This window comes from Amblyraja radiata, chromosome 24, assembly GCF_010909765.2.
Source record: "Amblyraja radiata isolate CabotCenter1 chromosome 24, sAmbRad1.1.pri, whole genome shotgun sequence".
Lineage (NCBI taxonomy): Eukaryota > Metazoa > Chordata > Chondrichthyes > Rajiformes > Rajidae > Amblyraja > Amblyraja radiata.
The window spans coordinates 11,084,363-11,105,046 of NC_045979.1; positions in this window are offsets into that span (position 1 = coordinate 11,084,363).

Here is a 20,684-nt window from a genome sequence, read left to right on the forward strand (position 1 = left end):
AGATAAAGTGCAATACGCTGTTATTGTTCAGAGTTTGTTTGAACTTGTGTTTAATAGTCTGATGGCTGTGGTGTTTAATAGTCTGATGGCTGAAGAAGATGTTCCTCAACCTGGATGTTGCAGATTTCAGGCTCCTGTACCTTCTCCCTGATGGCAGCAGAGAGATGAGCGTGTGGCTAGGATGGTGTGGGTCCTTGATGATGCTGCCAGCATTTTTGAGGCAGCGACTGCGATAGATCCCCTCGATGGTAGGGAAGTCAGAGCCGATGATGGATTGGGCAGTGTTTACAACTTTTTGCAGCCTTTTCTGCTCCTGGGTGCTCAGGTTGCCGAACCAAGCCACGATGCAATCGGTCAGCATGCTCTCTACTGTGCACCTGTAGAATTTCGAGAGAGTCCTCCTTGACATACCGACTCTCTGTAATCTTCTCAGGAAATAGAGGCGCTGATGTGCTTTCTTTATGATTACATCAGTGTTCTGGGACCAGGAGAGATCTTCAGAAATATGCACGCCCAGGAATTTGAAGTTCTTGACCCTTTCCACCATCGACCCGTTGATATAAACGGGACTATGGGTCCCCCTTCCGAAGTCCACAACCAGTTCCTTGGTTTTGCTGGTGTTGAGAGCCAGGTTATTGTGCTGGCACCATTTGGTCAATCGGTCGATCTCACTTCTATACTCTGACTCATCCTGTTCAGTGATATGTCCCATAACAGTGGTGTCATCAGCGAACTTGATGATGGACTATGTCCGGCTACGCAGTAATGAGTATAGAGTGAGTACCGCAGGGGGCTGAGCACGCAGCCTTGTGGTGCTCCCGTGCTGATTGTTAACGAGGATGACACATTACCACCAATACAAGCAGTCTGTGGTCTGTGAATGAGGAAGTCGATGATCCAATTGCAGAGGGATGCGCAGAGACCCAGTTCTGCGAGTTTGGTAACCAGCTTGGAGGGGATGATTGTATTAAATGCCGAGCTGTAGTCAATGAATAACAGCCTGACATGAATTTTTGTTGTCCAAGTGGTCCAGAGCGGAGTGGAGAGCCAATGAGATCGCACCCACCGTTGATCTGTTGTGGCGGTAAGCGAACTGCAGTGGGTCCAGGTTTTTGTCGAGGTATGAGTTGATTTGCACCATGATCTGCCTCTCAAAGCACTTCATCACCACCGACGTTAGTGCCATTGGGCCACTGGTCAATAGTCATTGAGGCACGTCACCTTGCTCTTCTTGGGCACCAGTATTATTAATGCCCTTTTAAAGCAGGTGGGAACCTCAGACCTCAGAAGTGAGAGGTTGAAAATGTTCGTAAAAACTCCACCACTTTGGACTTCTGGTGGCGCCATGCTGGACTAGCAGTCGCAACTTTTAGCTCCGCTGCTGTAAAAACGGATTTTTCGCGTTAAAATCAGGTCTGGAAGTCGGGACCAATTCAAAAACTCACCGGAGCCCCGGGACGTCGCGCTGATTACATCATCAGTAAGCGCTGCGATTTAAAACGGAGGAAAAAGGACTTTAAATGAAAAAAACGTCTCCAGCTCAGAGCCCTCAGAGAAACATCTCAAAACTGCTGAAAATACAGAAAACTGAAGAACAGACCTCTGAAGTGGATTCTGGAATGGCTACAAGATCCAAGACTGAGATGGCTACTAAGGAGTAAAATGAAATGGAGGAGATAAAGAACTCGGTAAGAGAATTGAGAAAGGATATTGAGGCTGGAAACTCAAAAATGATGGAAAATATTAATGTTAAATCGATGGAAAATATGTCAAACATTAATGCTGGCAATCAAAAAGTTATTGACTGCATTGGCATTATACAAAAACAAATTGAGGATGTGCATGAAGAGCTAATGGGGAGAATTAAGAAAGACGAAGAAGAAACTGAGAAGTAGTTTGAGGCTGTGCATGTAATTGTTTCTTCACACGTAACCAAAATAAAAGACATGGAAACAGTTGTTGAACAAATGGCTGAAGATATGCAGGGAATGAAACTAGAACTAGACAGCCTCAACTGGCGAAAGTTTCAGATAAATGCCTTGATCTCGAAGCTCGCTCACGACGCCAAAATCTACGAATATTTTTTATTTTATTTTTTTTATTATGAAACTACTTTTATTCAAAAAATAAACATAGAGTATTAACACAATCAAAGACTGCCTATGCTGACAGTTTACAAACAAATGATCGTCAAATTAATAACGTCAACGTCAACTGGACCCACGAATGGCCGTTGAAGGTCGAGTGTTCCGTTTATCAACAAAACACTCGACCTTCAACGGCGACCAGTATTCATGGAAAGCCTCCAAAGTCCCCATGGACACCACGTGTTCCCTCTTAACACTTAAACAAAATTATCAAATTAAAATATTAACATTCTTACCGATAATATATTCAACCTCCTGTGGTGACCAGCGTGCACAGAAGGCCTCCACAGTCCCCATGGACACCGCGTGTTCCTTTTCTAGGGACACGCGAGCTCGGACGTAACCCCGGAAAAGGGGCAGGCAGGCAACCGGTGTGCGGCCATCGACTGCCCGCTGCCTGGACCCGCGAATGGCCATCTTGGCCAGGCCCAGGAGCAGACCGACAGGGAGACCCACTCCTCCCTCCCATCCTTCCCCCCTCTGCACCGGGTGCCCATAAATTAATAGTGTTGGACTAAAATGTAGCCAAAACTTGAGGAGCAGCCCTTTCAGATATTCGAACAGTGGCTGCAACCTCTCACACTCTATGTACACATGGAACACGGTCTCTTCATCACCGCAGAAATGACAAGCAGGGGAAGAGTCCGTGAACCGGCTCAAATACCTATTACAGGCCACGGCTTTGTGCAATACTCTCCACCCCAGGTCCCCGATGTAAAGGGGGAGGACTCCCTTGTAGATAGACCTCCACTGGGGACCGCTCCCCTCGTCAGGTGGTAACACGGACCGCCAGGGTGTGTCTGGACGAAAGACGAGGGCGAGGAAGTGGAGAGTGTGCAGGAGCAGCCTGTACAGTACGCGCCTCTCCGCATCACAGAACGGTACGCTGGGCATCTCGGAAAGGCGGCTCATGTTGCATGGGGCCGGCTCTCGGGCAGGGACCCGGGCCTTGGGCCCTATGAACAATTCCGACTGAACGGGGGCAAGCTCGTCCGGAATCGTTCCATGCACACGTCTCTCCTCAACACCCACCATCACAGCCACGACACCCCCCTCCCCCTGAGGAGTAGGGCCCTGGCTGAAGGTGACCAAATTCCTGGCCTTCAAGAAGTCTACGAATATTGGGAGTAACAGAAGGGGCAGAGGGGAACAACGCTCGTGAGTTCACTGCCAACTTAATCAAACATGTACTCAATCTACCTGTGGAACCGGAAATTGAAGTGGCACATCGAATACCTAGATTTAAGCCAAGATCACAAGCAGATCCAGCCCACCCACGACAGATCATAATCAAACTTCGGGACATTTCAGCACTTGAAGAGCTGATGAAAAAAATCAAATATGGAGTGAAGATGACCTTTGGAAAAGACACTATCAAACTCCTCCGGGATTATCCCTATGAGATCGTTCAAAAGAGAAGAAAGTTCGAACAGACAAGACAGATTCTCCATGGAGTTAAAGATGTTAGATGTGGCGTTTTTTATAAATAATTAGTAGATGAAAGATAAATAAATAAAGTGTTAGATAAATAAATTTCACAGTAGCTGAACACAGATCGGATAAGTCTGAATGAAATATATAGACTTATCCGATAAGAAGGCGGTGCCATTTCAAAATCAGTTATATTTCACCCAATTGGGTGAAATATAACTGATTTTGAAATGGCACCGCCTTCTTAGGGTTAGAGTAATAAAAGGAGCGGAGCTAATTGTACAACATCAACTTCGGAAGTCGAATAGATGTCGGACCCCACAGACGCGTGGGACACGCACTACAGTGTCGAATACTTCAGACACTAATTTTACTTGTTCCATTTAAAAAAAATCACAATATGTCACTATTATGTGTTTTTTTTTCAAGGACAATCGCAAAAGGGATCTACCAAGGAAGTTAATAATATAAACGCCCCCCAAATATCCAGAGTCCTGAGGTATGGATGCACCGTAATAAATAAGGGTACTAAAATCAGAGAAAATGCAAGATGATAAACAAAAGAAAATGGGAGGAATCACACTGTGTAGCTGGAATATAAGGGGTATTAATGAACCAATTAAAAGGGGCAAAATACTAGCTCAGTTGAAATCATATAACACGGACATTTCTTTTCTACAAGAAACGCACCTTAAACATCAAGAACAGATGAGATTGAGGGCGAATTGGATAGGCCAAACATTTCACTCCTCATATACTTCGAAATCCAGAGGCACCGCAATTATTATTCGCAAAGGAATACCATTCAAATCAAAGAATATTATATCAGATAAGGAAGGGAGATACCTTATAGTTACAGGAGAGATTCATGCTACGCCAATCACTTTGGTAAACATATATGCGCCCAATTTTGATAATCCTCAATTTTTTAATAAAATCCTGAATACAATCGCAGAATTTAACTACCAAAATGTTATAATTGGAGGAGACTTCAACTGTGCTTTAGATCCGTACTTAGATAAATCGATGCAAAAACAAAGAGGTAATATGAAATCTAAAACTAATGAACTCTTAAATACATATATAAAAAATACAAATATAGCAGACGTTTGGAGGATCGCGAATCCGACTGGAAGGGAATACTCGTTTTATTCAATGGTACACAAAATATACTCACGTATAGACTACTTCCTAGTGGATACAAAACTAATCCCTTATACTATGAACCCTAAATATCACACCAATACGATTTCAGATCACTCCCCGCTAACTTTCGTTTTAAAATTGGAAGGAATCTCTACGAACAAATCGTTCTGGAGGTTTAACTTGCAAATTCTGAAAGACCCACAAGGGAGTATATATCTAAAAAAACAGATGGACCTATTTTTTGAGATAAATGATACACCAGATATATCGCCCACTTTATTATGGGAATCCTTCAAAGCATTTATTAGAGGAGTCATTATCTCGTATCAAGCTTTTCAAAACAAAAAGAATAAGAATGAACAAATCAGACAACTAGATATAGATAATGCTAAAGATCCAACTATGGATAAACATAATAAAATTTTAATACTGAAATTTAAGCTAAATTAATTATTATCAGAGAAGATTATAAGATTATTCCAAATTACAAAACAAGAACATTTTGAATTTGGGGATAAACCCCATAAACTTTTGGCACGCCAACTGAAAAAATGGGAAAAAGATCATGCAATTTTAAAGATCAAATCAGATAGAGGGGAATTATTAACACTACCTAATGATATCAATAAAAGATTTGCTCAATATTATAAGAATTTATACACATTGAAAACGCTAATTATTAAATAATAAAGTTTCAGAATTTTTGGACGATTGTAACCTTCCAAAACTAGAATTGAAGGAACAAGAGGAACTGGGAGCACAAATTACAGCTAAGGAAATAGAAGACACAATAAACACACTTAAGAATGGAAAAACACCAGGACCAGACGGATTCAGTAATGAATTTTATAAATGTTTTTACGACATAGTGACCCCACGTCTACAGAAAATGTATACATACGCTTTTAAAGAACAAACCTTACCTGAAACACTAGCAGAATCAACGATCACATTAATACTTAAAAAATATAAAGATATAGAAGAACCAGGCTCATATAGAGCTATTGCTTTGTTAAATACGGATCAAAATATATTAGCGAAAACACTAGCTAGACGACTAAGTCAATATGTCAGTAAATTAATAAATAAGGATCAAACGGGATTTATACCTAAGAGACATTCATTTAATAACATGAGACGTCTGTTTAACATAATGCACTCTCACAAACCTCAAGAACAAGAGTTATCTATCATTTCATTGGATGCAGAAAAAGCGTTTGATCAAGTAGAATGGGATTATATGATTAAAGTATTGCAAAAATTTCAAATGGGAGAGAGCTTCATCGCATAAAATTATTATATAACAAACCCACGGCTAGAATATTAACTAATAATATACTATCTACGAAATTCCAATTAACAAGGGGTAATAGACAAGGATGTTCATTATCACCGCTGTTATTCGCTCTGGTAATTGAACCTTTAGCTGAAAAAATGAGAACACACCCGGATATTTACGGTTATAATACAAAATATTTAAATAACAAAATATCCTTATACGCAGACGATGTATTACTGTATATCACAAATCCCCAAATCAGTATACCAAACATATTAAATCTAATTGAGGACTTTGGATCTTTCTCAGGATACAGAATAAACTGGAACAAAAGTGAAATTATGTCGATAAAACCGAAAGACTCAACACATCTCTTGAAATTCCCCTTTAAAATAGCCACAGAAAAATTTAAATATTTAGGAATTGAAATCACTAGAAATTATCACGGTATGTTTAATGCCAATTATAGCCCCTTACTTAAGAAACTAAATAATCTAATTAAATTCTGGAAAACGCTTCCGATGTCTTTAATAGGTCGAATAAATGCTATAAAAATGATATTTTTACCACAAATCCTATATTTATTTCAATCAATTCCAATATATCTTCCAAAAAAGTTTTTCAAAAAACTAGACTCAGACATTACAAATTTTATATGGGATTACAAATCCCACAGAATACAAAGAGCACACCTTAGTAAACCAAAAGAGATGGGAGGTCTAGCGCTCCCTAACTTTATGTACTATAATTGGGCAGTATATATTAAAAATATGATTCACCTGCTGGACAACTCTGCCCAGCAGGTGGATTGGATTGTAATGGAGAGAGAGGACTGCACTCCGTGTAATACAGGAGCGACTCTCCTCTCACCAATGAATTTGAATAACAAAAATTATAATAAAAATCCAATGATACATAGTACAATTAGAACTTGGAAACAAATAAAACAGAATCTAAAATTAAGAAATCTATCTCTTTTAATGCCAATAGTCAATAACCCGTCATTTAAACCCTCAATTATAGATAAATCATTTACACAATGAGAAAGAATGGGAATCAAAACGCTCGGAGACTTGTATGAATTAGGAAAATTATTATCATTTCAACAATTACAACTGAAATATAATTTGAAAAATAATCAATATTTTAAATATCTTCAAATCCGTGACTATCTGAAAAAATACACAAAAGACTATCATAACATGCCCCCAGACTTATTGGATGAAGCCATGAAGACAAAGGCTGAATCAGCAAATCTAATATCATACTTATATAACATTATTTTGAATATAGAAATACCTACAACCGATGGTATTAGAAGAGACTAGGAACAAGAACTAGCTATAAAAATTTCAAAAGAGAGCTGGGATAAACACTTACTATATGTGCATAAATGCTCGATCAACGTACGACATACCCTAATCCAATATAAAACATTACATAGACTATATTATTCAAAAACTAAAATAAATAAACTTTTCCCCAATGTCTCACCCATTTGTGATAAATGTCAGTCACAAGAAGCTAACATAGCGCACTCTTTTGTTTTCTGTATAAAAATTCAAAAATTCTAGAAATAAATATTTGAAATCTTCACAAAATTATTTAAAATAAAACTTGTACCAAAAGCAGAATGGATCATTTTTGGAATATCGGAAGGTAACCCCGGATTAAATGTGTTTCAAAAGAACTTACTTAATTACGGGCTAATAATGGGAAAAAAGCTTATACTCAAATTTTGGAAAAATGCTCCAATACCAACAATAAAAATGTGGATTTCAAACATGTTCGAAACACTACACTTGGAAGAGATGAGACTCCTCCTAGCAGGCAAAGCAGACCACTTCCAAAAGACGTGGTCTGCATTTACGGAACTATTACAAGCATAAGGTGCAATAGTAATTTAAAATATAAATGGTACCAGGATCTGGTAACGGGATATATAAAATAATTTTTTTATAAAAACACGGTTGGTATATCCTTTTTTGCAGAGTTTTGTGTTACAATAGAGCGATTGTTTTTCCTTTTTTTTTTTTTTTTTTTCTTTTCTTTCTAGGGTCTTATTTCCTTTCTTTACTTCCTTCTCTAATTTCTTCCCTAAGGGGCTTTCTTCTCCCAACACTTTCCTGCACCTTCACGACTCTTGCTCACTTTCCTTACTTCTTTTATTTCTACCTTTTTTAAAGCTCAAAAAACGAAGTGGTACAACAAAATGTAATAAGATATATGTGAAGTGTATTAATGTTATTTACTGTACTCCTAATAAAAATAAAATAAATAATTAAAATAAATAAATTTTTAAAAAATAAAACGCCACCACTTTGAAGGATCTTGTGACGTCAGTCTCTGTGACTGTGGAAGTTTCAATACTTTTACCATTAACTCACCCTGCTTTCAATTGATCATCCCTGAGTCCTCCCCTGCATTAACTTCCCTAGACTGATTCCTGGGATGTCAGGACTTTCATATGAAGAAAGACTGGATAGACTTGGCTTATACTCGCTAGAATTTAGGAGATTGAGAGGGGATCTTATAGAAACGTACAAAATTCTTATGGGGTTGGACAGGCTAGATGCAGGAAGATTGTTCCCGATGTTGGGGAAGTCCAGGACAAGGGGTCACAGCTTAAGGATAAGGGGGAAATCCTTTAGGACTGAGATGAGAAGAAACTTTTTCACACAGAGAGTGGTGAATCTCTGCCACAGAGGGTAGTTGAGGCCAGTTCATTGGCTATATTTAAGAGGGAGTTAGATGTGGCCCTTGTGGCTAAAGGGATCAGGGGGTATGGAGAGAAGGCAGGTACGGGATACTGAGTTGGATGATCAGCCATGATCATATTGAATGGCGGTGCAGGCTCGAAGGGCCGAATGGCCTACTCCTGCACCTATTTTCTATGTATCTATGTATCTCCATTTCTTGAGGGATGAGCTACGAATATCCCTCACTATGCATGGACTCCAGTAGCCATGTTATGTGCACCTCTTCCCTTCCTGCACCCTGCAAAGGATCCATTCCATTCTTTCAGTTTCTCCCAATTTGCCTTAGCAGTTCGGCAATACCATCTTCCACACCAGTGCTTCCAACTGTCTTTTGTTTTTCTCAGTCGGCTTCCTTTGTAAGATAGGTGTAGATTAGTGTCGCTCATACGATTGCTCCACCCACAGGCCTATTAGAGAGCTCTCTCTCTCTCTCTCTCGCTCTCCCTGACAGACTAGTAGTATGCATGTAGAGATGATAGCACCTTGTGTTTCCTCGACAGAGTTGCTAATAAAAGACTATGAATTCTAATAACCATGTGTGAGTCTGATCATTTCCTACATGTTGTCAGGTGTGGCCAACTGTTTAGCACCACATCAACAAAAGCAACCACTTCTATCACACCCAAGTTAAACCCTCTAAAGTGCAAATTCAGAGTAAATGAGGAACTACTAACATGCATACTAACACGATCCTACATACACTAGGGACAACTTACATTTATAGCAAGCCAATTAGCCTACAAACCTGCATGTCTTTGGAGTGTGGGGGGAACCAGAGCATCGGGAGCCACAGGGAGAACGTACAAACTCCGTACAGGCAGCACTCATAGTCAGGATTGAACCCGTGTCTCTGGCACTGTAGGATAGCAACTCTACCTCTGCGCCACTGTGCGGCCCTTAGTTTCATTAGCTTGAGTGGAATTCTACCACCATTTTCCCGGCTCCTGCTAATATTCTGAAGGAACTGTTCCTCTTCGGCCTTGCTCTGACCCACTCTTCCAACTCCACCAACCCACACTCCCTTTCCAGTGGTATTTTCCATCTGACCTCAGGAGATGTAACACTTGCCCTTTCTTCTCTTCACCGCTCAACATTCAAGGATCTAAACACTCTCCAGGTGAACCTATGATTCACTTGTACTCCATTTGGTTTAGTGTATTGTAATCAGTGCTCACAACATGATCTCCTCTATGTTGGAGAAACCAAATGCAAATTGGGTGATGCATTTTGCAGAACATGCCTGTTGAGTTTGCAAAGTCACTCTGGGTGAGCTGGGTTTCCAGCTGGGTTTCCAGCTCACTTGTAACGTCAATTCTCCATCCCACTCCTACCCCGACCTCTCCGGCTTTGATTTCTATTACTGTTTCAACAAAATAACCTTGTGGTAGAGGACCTCATCTTCCAATCAGGCATGTTAGAGCCTTCATGAATTTGACACGTTTCCAGCCTTTCCACTTTGAATTAGAGCTGGCCAGTTCTTGATGAAAGGTAATGTTTATCTTCCACAGATGCTGCCTGACCTGCAAAATATATATTTTTACTGTATTTATCTCCTATTTCCAACGTCTGCCATGGTTTGCTTCTCCAGTTTCCATCTCATTGTTTCAGCATTTTATTTTATTTTCTTTCTTCCTCTATTTTCATCAGTTTTCCCCTGATTGTGTTTCCTTCAGACACATTAATTTCCTTCACCTCCTAGTCTCAGCTGACACTGCCATACACGTAAATGAAGAAGAATCTCGACCCGAAAAAGTCACCCGTTCCTTCCATACAGAGATGCTGCCTGTCTGCTGAGTTACTCCAGCATTTTGTGTCTATCTTCAATGAAATTCTTGGACTCCACTTCATCACAGACATTCGCTTAGTTCTCTCCACCCCTCCAATTTCTCTGTAACTTGAACTTATCTGACGTCTATTTTTTCTGCATTCAGATGAAAGATGATTAGTTTTGCTGACATAAAATTAGGAATACAAGATGATGGAATCTGGAGCAACACAAAAACTAATTGCAGCAGGAACACAACAGGTCAGGCAGCATCAATGGGGACAAGGGCAGAGCTAACATTTTGGGTTGAGACCCTGGATCAGAACTCATCAAACATGTGGAGGGCAGAGATTGTAGTCGGGGAACAATGATCTGGTCAGTCACCAAGAAGCAAGGCATATCACCAGATTGATTTGCAATACAGGGTTTAGCTTGCAGTATAAAGGACCAGAAAGCAAGCAATGTTTTATTTTAGTTCCAACTGGTTGCATGAGGAGTAATGTCATCTCTCAATGTTTAGCAACAGTATATCACCACAGAAGATAAAATTCTAGAGTCATTTATTAAATGCCACGTTCATGACTTTTTGCATACCTGGTAGTTCAATTAATGGTCATTTCTGAACAGAGAGGCAGGAGAAGAGACCACTTTCATTATATTGGTGTGTTTGACTGGGAATCTCTCAATTCCCACCATAAGACTAGCAGTGTGATGATGTTCACCATTTTTGGAAACAACTTGGATTGTCTTAGGAAACAACATCCAATTAGAATCTTTTGTTTTCAGACAGAGGATTGGGTGAAAGTTAATTATAAGTGGGATTGCTGCCATTTCATCAGCTGCTGCTCTGGGAATGTTCAAATTGGTAGTTAGCACCTTAGCAGGAGAGTGAACAGACCAACACAGCGTCTCCATAGGAGCAATAGGTTTAACTATTTTATAAAACTGCCCAAAACTCCTAGAAAAATAAATTATCCCTCAGAGAAGTAAAGGCTCATAACCAATTACCATACACACTCTGGTAAGGTTATATTCTTGCATCGATATGCATTACCTTGGGGGCAGCATAGTGGCGAAAGGGAGCAGCACAATGGTGTAGTGTTGGAATTGCTGCCTTACAGTTCTAGAGACCCAGGTTCGATCCCAACTATGGGTGCTGTCTGTATGGAGTTCATACGTTCTCCTTGTGACCGCATGGGTTTTCTCTGGGTGCTCTGGTTTCCTCCCACATTCCAACCTGTAAATGGCTTCTGTAAACTGTCCCTAACGCATATGATAGAACCAGTGTATGGGTGAACGTTGCTTTGCGCGGACTTGGTGGACTGAAGGGCCACGCTGTATCTCTAAACTAAACTAAACTAACTAAGCTAAACTAAACTAAACCGTGTATTTACTTACCATACTATAAATAATCAGCCAACTGCTAAACAGTTTCAGATCTCTTGAATGATATGCATTTTGCCAACCTACACAATTTTAGGTTATCAACAGATGTTGCTTTAAACCCTTTTGTCTATTTCATTAATGAAAACGTAAAAAAGTTGAGGATCATGAATATAGAACTTCACAAATCAGTCCTTCACTGTGCTGAGTTTTGTTTTGATTCAGCCAATGTTTCATATTAATTGTTTCCTACTTCAAAACCCTCATCTGGGCTGCAAGTGTTGAAAGAGGCATTGTATCTGTAATACCCTCTGGATGTCAAAGTGGAATTTATTGGATTAGATTCTCCAATATCTTGTTTTGTTTGATGAGACAGTGATTTGGTGAAGGTAAACTGCAGCCCTCTACAATAACAATTAAATGCGTCCTGGTTCACTGGAATTCAATGTCACGGGAGTGTCCTTTTCACTGTAATTGTGTGGCATAGGAATGAAAATGGAACAATTCAATGGGACTGATCTGGAAGGAATTTAATGAAATGGATTGCGATTTAATCCATGTAAATATTAAAATAACAAGATTAAATGGGAATTTGGAGTTAATCTGTTATGTTCAAATATTATTGTTCATCTCTCATTACCATGACAACTAGCCTCTCGTGTCGTGATGTGGACGAGGATGGCTGATTAGATCAATCTGTGCTCAAACGTTCCTTCCCAATTGGTGAAAGAAGTGGAAATACTATCCCTATTTTAGTCAGTCATTTCTAATGCTGGTTGCAAAATCAGCAAAACAACTTTTCAACACATTGCATGTGACAATGCAGATAGAAGAAGGGTCTTGACCTGAAACATCACCCATTCCTTCACTCCAGAGATGCTGCCTGTCCCTCTGAGTTACTCCAGCATTTTGTGTCTGTCTTCGATGTAAACCAGTATTTGGAGTTCCTTCCTACACAGATAACACGTGTTGGGAAACATTTTGATTGCTATAAAATGTGTTACTAGCCAGGGAATGTATGTATTATACATTGTTAATATGTGACAAGTGTTTGGACAGCCAAGATAACATAGGTGCATTTCTTCCACCCTCAGGTTTGCCAGGAAGCAGAGCAAATTAAAATGTTCTGTCTGTCAGATGTTCTGCACTTAGAAGATATTTGTAGGAAGGAGCTGCAGATGTTGGTTTAAACCGGATAAACAAAAAATGCTGGAGTAACTCAGCGGGACAGCAGCATCTCTGAAGAGAAGGAATGGGTGACGTTTCGGGTTGAGACCCTTCTTCAAACTGATGGATGACTTTTTGGGTCAAGACCCTTCTTCAGTCTGAGAGAGTTCTTCTCTCCAGGGCTGCTGCCTGTCCCGTTGAGTTGCTCCAGCATTTTGTGTCTATCTTAGAAGATAGTTGTTTGTTCTTAAATATGTCTTTATTCAATCTGGTGTGTCTTAGGTTAAAGTGAGCACAATTCCCTTCAGTTGTAGCTGCTCAACTGCTGTATTAACTCAGTGAACATAATGTTGGCTAGCCATGAATGTTCTCCAATGGACACCTGTCATAGATAATCAACATTAAGGGGCAGAAATTTGTATCAGAGAACCAATTTAATTCCCAAGGTCTTATATCCTTTCAGGCAATGAATCAGGAAATACATTAGGTATTTAGATATGCATCATTCCCCATAGACCTTGTCACTGTGATTAAGTATTTTATAATCTTTTTTGTTATTTACCATGATCTTGAAGGTCTAAAATTGCATCATGAGCTTGATAGTATTTCAATATCTTCACTCTCTTCTTCCTTTTTTCTAGATCCATAGCAGTCCAAAATTAAAACCCATTATGACTGACAATTGCTAAGGACTACATTATTCTGCAGCGTAGACCCTTTTATTTGGGCACTACCAAATACTGATCACCTTTCAAATTGATATACAACGTGTGTGCCCATACATTCTTGGGATGAGTTACAAGGTGACCCATCTTGCAATGGAAATTAGTTTATCTATTCGGGGCAGCACAGTGGAGCAGCTGGCAGAGCTGCTGCCTCACAGGGCCAAAGACCCGGGTGCTGTCTGTGTGGAGTTTGCACGTTCTCCCTGTGACCACGCGGGTATCCTCCAGGTGCTCCAGTTGCCTCCCACATCCCAAAGTTGTGCTGGTTTGTCAGTTAATTGAGCTCCGTTATTTGTCCCTAGTGCGTGGGGAGTGGGTGTGAGAGTGGGATAGCAGAACGGGTGATCAAAGGCTGGCATAGTCTCAGTGGGCCGAAGGGCCTGTTTCCTTGCTGTATCTCAAAACTAAACTAAACAATGTAACTTGCCAAAAATGATCTACTCGAGTAAGTAGATTATTATATCAATCAACATGCAACATTATAGTCAGTTTGGAATTCCATGATGCAGTTAACACTTGTGGAAGATGAAGCTTTCAGTTATTGGAGTAAATCCCTTTTTGTGCAATTTAAATATATTATCTAGTGCTTTCAATTTAGTTGCTGATTTAATCTCTACCATGTGTAACGTTGAGTCAACTGATGTTTCTTTAACCTCTATGACATATTGCCATCTACATGCCTAGTTTTTGTTGTCCCATCATTTAACTGCGTAAAGGCATTTTAGGTTGTCATGTGGCATTGGGATTGCGTTTCTTGGTTAAACATTTAGTGTGTGTGTTTGTTAACATGTAGAACAGCTTCTTCCCCACAGCCATCAGGCTCTTAAACTCACCATCAAACAAACTGTGAACTATAACAACCTATTGCACTTTATCTGTTTATTTAATACAATACAATACAATACAAGTTATTGTCATTTGAGCCTCAGTGAGGCTCAAACGAAATTCTGTTTCCACAGTCATAACCAAAGACAATTCCTAGACATACACACAATTTAGTTCACACAAACATCCATCACAGTGGACCCACTGTGATGGAAGGCAAAGTCTTTTCTCTCCCCTGTTCTCCATGACTCTCCCGATGTCGAAGCCCCAGGCGGGCGATGATAAGTCCCAGGGCCATTTTAGGCCATGCCGGGCGATTTACGGCCCCGCTCCCGGTCTAGAAGTCTCGAAGTTGGAGCCCCCGGCGGGCGCTGGAATGTCCCACGGCCATGAAGCCGCGCCGGGTGATGTATGACCCCGCTCCGGGTCGTTCCAACCTCGTGACACGGGCTGGAGAAGTCGCATTGCGGGAGCTCCAGGAAGCGGTCTCTCTCTCCCCCCGGACCCGCGAGCTCCCGATGTCCCGACAGTCCACCGGACCTGCGGCTGCGTTGCTGGAGCCTCCGAGCCCCAGGAGTCGAGTCGCAGCAGCGAGTCAGCACCGCTCCCCACGCTCCGAGGCCGGCCAGCCCCACGATGGTGAGTAGTCGGCAGCTCCGCAGCTCCGCAGTCTCCCGAGCCTCCGGGTCGTTCAGGCTGGAGGACGCTCCACAGTGCTAGACCCCAACGACAACGGAGACCCGACAGGGAAAAGGTCGGGTCTCCCAGACAGGGAAGAGGTTTTAAACAGTTTCCCCCTGCCCCCCCCCCCCCCCCGCCCCCCACATATACACATTTAAAACCAGTATTAAAAAACACCAACACTACATTTAACTAAACAAAAAATAAAAAATAGACAGACAGGCTGTAGGGGCCGCTGCAACGGGTGAGTCGCGCCGTTGTGTAAATATATGGTCTATGCTGTGTAGACACACTGAACTGTTCTGTATTTATGCTTACAATACTCTGTTGTGCTGCAGCAAGCAAGAATTTAATTGCCCTATCTGGGACACATGACAATAAATAATAATAATAATAATAATAATAATACATTTTATTACGGACTCAAGGTCCAGACAAGGGGCAACATTACATTAAAAATGCATTGCATATCAAATATCATAAATATATATAAAATCTTGGTATATCACTTATAAAAACATCATAATTTATATATTTTTTAAACACAATACTTGTTAAAAATCCAGATTAAAAGATGATCAATGTCCTACAACAAGACAACGATAGCAGTGTCTCCACAACTGGGATTTGTAGCGTGTAGTGCTAACCTTTATGTTTGACAAGGCCACAATAAGCATATTTTTAGAGTCCTTTATCCTGCAAATTAATTTATACATGTGGTGTCTTAGGATAGCTTCTAAAGTACCGACTCCTGCAGCCACAAACATATTATTGGCACTACACCATCTAGGTTGCCTCAGCAGTGTTCTCGTGGCATCGTTATATGCCACGTTTAGTCTCTGCATACTTGTCTTTAAATAGTTCGACCACAGGTGCGCAGTGTGGAGGGGTGTGCAGTATGCTCTAAATAGCGACATCTTCACCACATCTGCACACGTACCAAATTTACGCAAGAGGATATTTGCCTGTACATACAGCATGCGTCGTTGCCTATAAATATCCTCATCATCTGTCATTTGTTCTGTAATAATATGCCCTAGATATTTTATCTTATTACAGACACTAAGATTGTTGTCGGACAATTTAAAATCAGGATATTTTAGGCATTTATCCTCTTTGGTTCTACAGATCATAACAGCACTCTTACTAGCGTTATATTTAATGTCATGTTCCACACCATACACGGAACATATAGTAAGGAGCTGCTGGAGACCAGCACTAGATGGACTAAAGACCACAAGATCATCTGCATACATAATAAACTATCTTGACTTGACTTGACTTGGCTACTGAATATGAAGTTGGTTATTGTCCTATAGCATTAGTGTGAATAGGCAGTTTAGATACTACTTTGGCAATGGGTTTGATTTTCTTGGTTGAGCGCTTATCCTGGTGTTATAGCACATGTACTTTGTGTTTTAACAGTAATAACTGAAGCTTAAAGGAGTCAGATTATTGGGAGTTGGTTGGGTTTGCCTTGAATTATGTGATGGTAATAACCAATGTGTCTAGACGTGTGTTGACATTGTTCTCCTCCACCTTTTTGAATTTACAGACAATTTTTCCAAAGCACCATGTGATTGAATGATTTATTTCTGTAAGATAGACACAAAATGCTGGAGTAACTCAGCGGGTCAAGCAGCATCTCTGGAGAAAAGAGATGGCTGATGTTTCGGGTCAGGACCTTTCCTCGGATTGAAAGTAGGGGGTGGGGAACGAGAGGTAGGAAAAAGGTTTCTATTTCTGTAATCTGCCTCATCAAAGTTTTGAGTCTGTTTTCTGCAGCAGAGCCTGTACATAAACTCATCCTGAGAGGAATTGGCAGCTTTACTTCTTTCCCAACAGCAGGCCATTTATGTCTAGTGATCTTCCGCACACAGTTGCCAATCCCAGTCAACCTCCATGGTTTGTTAAGTGTATGTACATGAACTGTTGGGAACAAGTGTCAAATTAATCAATGGTATGTTTTTATCATCATTCTCCTCTTACTTTTGTATCACTGCCTTCCCTCTTTGCCGTTGAAAGGAGAAAGAAGTAAGGGGAGCATCAAGATATGTGTGTGCGTGGGCGTGTGTGTGAGTGTGTTTGCATGTGCATGTGCGTGTGTGCGTGCATGTGTTTGCTTGTGTGTTTGCGTGCGTGTGTGTGTGCATGTGTCTGCCTGTGTGTGCATATTTTTATGTGTGCGTGTGTGCATGTGTTTGCATGCGTGTGCATCTGTGTGTGTTTGCGTGTGCGTGTGTGTATTTGCGTGTGTGTATTTGCGTGTGTGTGTGTTTGCGTGTGTGTGTGTGTGCGTGTGTGTGTTTGCGTGTGTGTGTGGGTGTGTGCGTGTGTGTGTTTGCGTGTGTGTGTTTGCGTGTGTGTGTGAGTGTGTGTGTGTGTTTGCGTGTGTGTGTTTGCGTGTGTGTGTGGGTGTGTGCATGTGTTTGTGCGTGTGTGCGCACGCACGTGTCGAGGAAGATGTTAGATACAGAGCAAGATATACATGGTTTACATGTTCTGCAGATTGTCAGCTTAGAGGAGACTTGAGAGGAATGTGGGAGTGGGAGGAGGAGGATTAGTACAAAGAAAGTGTCATTTTTGATTATCTCATTTTACAATGGTTGCAGATTACATACAGTTATAGTGCATAGAAAATAGGTGCTGGATTAAGCCATTCAGACTTTGAGCCAGAACCACCATTTAATATGATCATGGCTGATCATCCAAAATCAGTACCCCATTCCTGCTTTTCACCCATATCCCTTGATTCGGTTAGCCCTAAGAGCTAAATCTAACTCTCACTTGAATACATCACCTTACCAATATCACCTTTACAGGATAGACCTCAATGTTCTATCTAGCACTAAATGTTGTATCTTTTATCCTTGATCTGTGCACTGTGGACAGTTTGATTGCATTCATGTGTAGACTTCCCTTTGACTGGATAGCATGTAAATAGAAGCTTTTCACTGTACATTGGTATTCGTGACAATAATAAACTAAACTTAAGTAAGGTGATGGAACTGAACCATCTCCTGTCAGTTTGCTACTGGTGGAACCAGTTAAGTATTGCCTTGTCTATCAGGAAAGACAGACGTGTGTTTGGTTGTACTTGAGGGACATTCCTGCCATGATGAAAATGAGGTAACAAGTGCAATTTATCGGCATGTGATGGAGCGGTAGATTGTGTGTGAGGTTCAAGCATTTAATTGGTAAGTCCTTATTGGTAGCGATTATTAAACCAACTGATGGATTGGTGGGGAGTGGTACATTGACAGTAGAGTTAACTGCCTGTAGGATGTGAAGATGTGACAACATTCTTAGCCATGAAGTTGAGGGTTCGTGAATCTTTTGTGTCTATATTGAATAGTACACATAGCTTGAAAGGCCATATAGGCAGTTCCTGATATTCCATATCTTCTCATGCATTCAATCTTCAGACTGCCTTCCTGGCATTCTTCTCTATGTTGCGTCAGAGAATCATGTAATCCAATCTCATCCCTCCTGTGCCTCATCTTCTAAGTTGCAACTATCTCTGAATCAATTTAGCCTCTCTGCTGTACCTCCTGATTAACTACTGCTTGACACCTTTAAGCAATGCTGACTTATTTGAACCTGGTCTCTCTTCTGTTGCACCAAGGCAAATTCCTTGTATGTGAATACTTGGCCAATAAACTTACTTACTTACTTACTTACTTACTTACTTACTTACTTACTTACTTACTTACTTACTTACTTACTTACTTACTTACTTACTTACTTACTTACTTACTTACTTACTTACTTACTTACTTACTTACTTACTTACTTACTTACTTACTTACTTACTTACTTACTTACTTACTTACTTACTTACTTACTTACTTACTTACTTACTTACTTACTTACTTGGATATCGGCAAACAACAGTACAATGAACACTGGCATCATTGTTTGGAGATACAGAATGGAAGTAGGTTCTTTGGCCCACCGAGTCCACACTGACTACCGGTCACCCATTCACACTCGTTCTACATTCTCTACCACACTCCCTACAACACTAGGGGCAATTTACAGAAGTTATAACCTACAAGCTCTCATGTATTTGGGATGTGGGAGGAAACTGGAACACCCGGAAGAAACTCATACGATCACAAGTAAAACGTGCACACTCCACACAGACAGCATCCGAGGTCAGGATCGAACCTGGGTCTCTGGTGCTGTGAGGCAGCATCTCTACCAGCTGCGCCACTATGCCACCCTAAAATGAAATCACCAAGTCATTATCAGGTAGAATAATTCTGTGTTGGATCAAAAAGATGTGGTGGGTCTATCACTCGTTACAATCCCCACACCATCCAAATTAGCACCCCATCGAATTTCCTCAATAATTATAATTTTAGAACATTTTAAAGATGTCCTACACTGCAATTATTACACCGCCTACAATTATTATGCTGTTTTACTAGATTAGTGCTCCTATCCACTCTTGGGCTCAACTTCCATCCCATGTTCAGTAATTATCCTTAACACACTGTGATCATTTCTCCAGTGTTGGCCTAATTAACAATCTGAAAATTTATTTTATTTCTCTTGATAGCAGTGAGGTGAGTAATCTAATACGACAATAGCTGCTCAAACCATAGCAACTATGGTAACAGCCGTGCTTTTGGTCTCATCTGAACAAAATGTTTTGGCCGAATGCCTGAACAATATTAAATATGGTACTGTATATTACATCAGATCTATTAAATCTTTCTTCTGTAGAATAATTAGAAAGAATAAAACAAGTGCCCGGAGATTTAATTGCATTTGCTTTTCCCCCATCGCTGTGTGATTGAAAATTGACTTTCCTCAAAGTAAACTACAATATTGAACATTTCTGGATCCAAGCCCAGTCTGGAAATTTGACTGTACCAGAGGTGTTCATCCTTGAACAAATTCACATTCAATCCCTTTGCCATGCAATGCTCCTTAAAAAGCATTGAGGGGAACACCAGGTCAAATTGTCCCAACAGCAACTACTGAAATGTCTGAGAAGTGATTTGCTCAGAACTAGAGACAATTACACAGTTTATTTTGAAATTATAATAAGATGTCTTTAAATTGAATTTATTGATAACTAACAGGAGTTCAGGAAAATAATTTTCTTTTTTACATTAAGGTGGTGTATTATTTTATGCCAAGGCAATTTGCTTTTTTAGGTACTGTATGATATCCTGCTCATTTGAGTCAATCAGCCTCTATTACTCTCCTTTTGAATTGCCAGTCTCTGTGGCAAAGTAACATGTCGATAAAGGCCAAAGTCATAAGAGAGAAAATAAACATTGATTTTTAGTTTAGTTTAGAGATACAGCGCGGAAACAGGCCCGTCGGCCCACCGACCAGCGATCCCTGCACATTAACACAAGC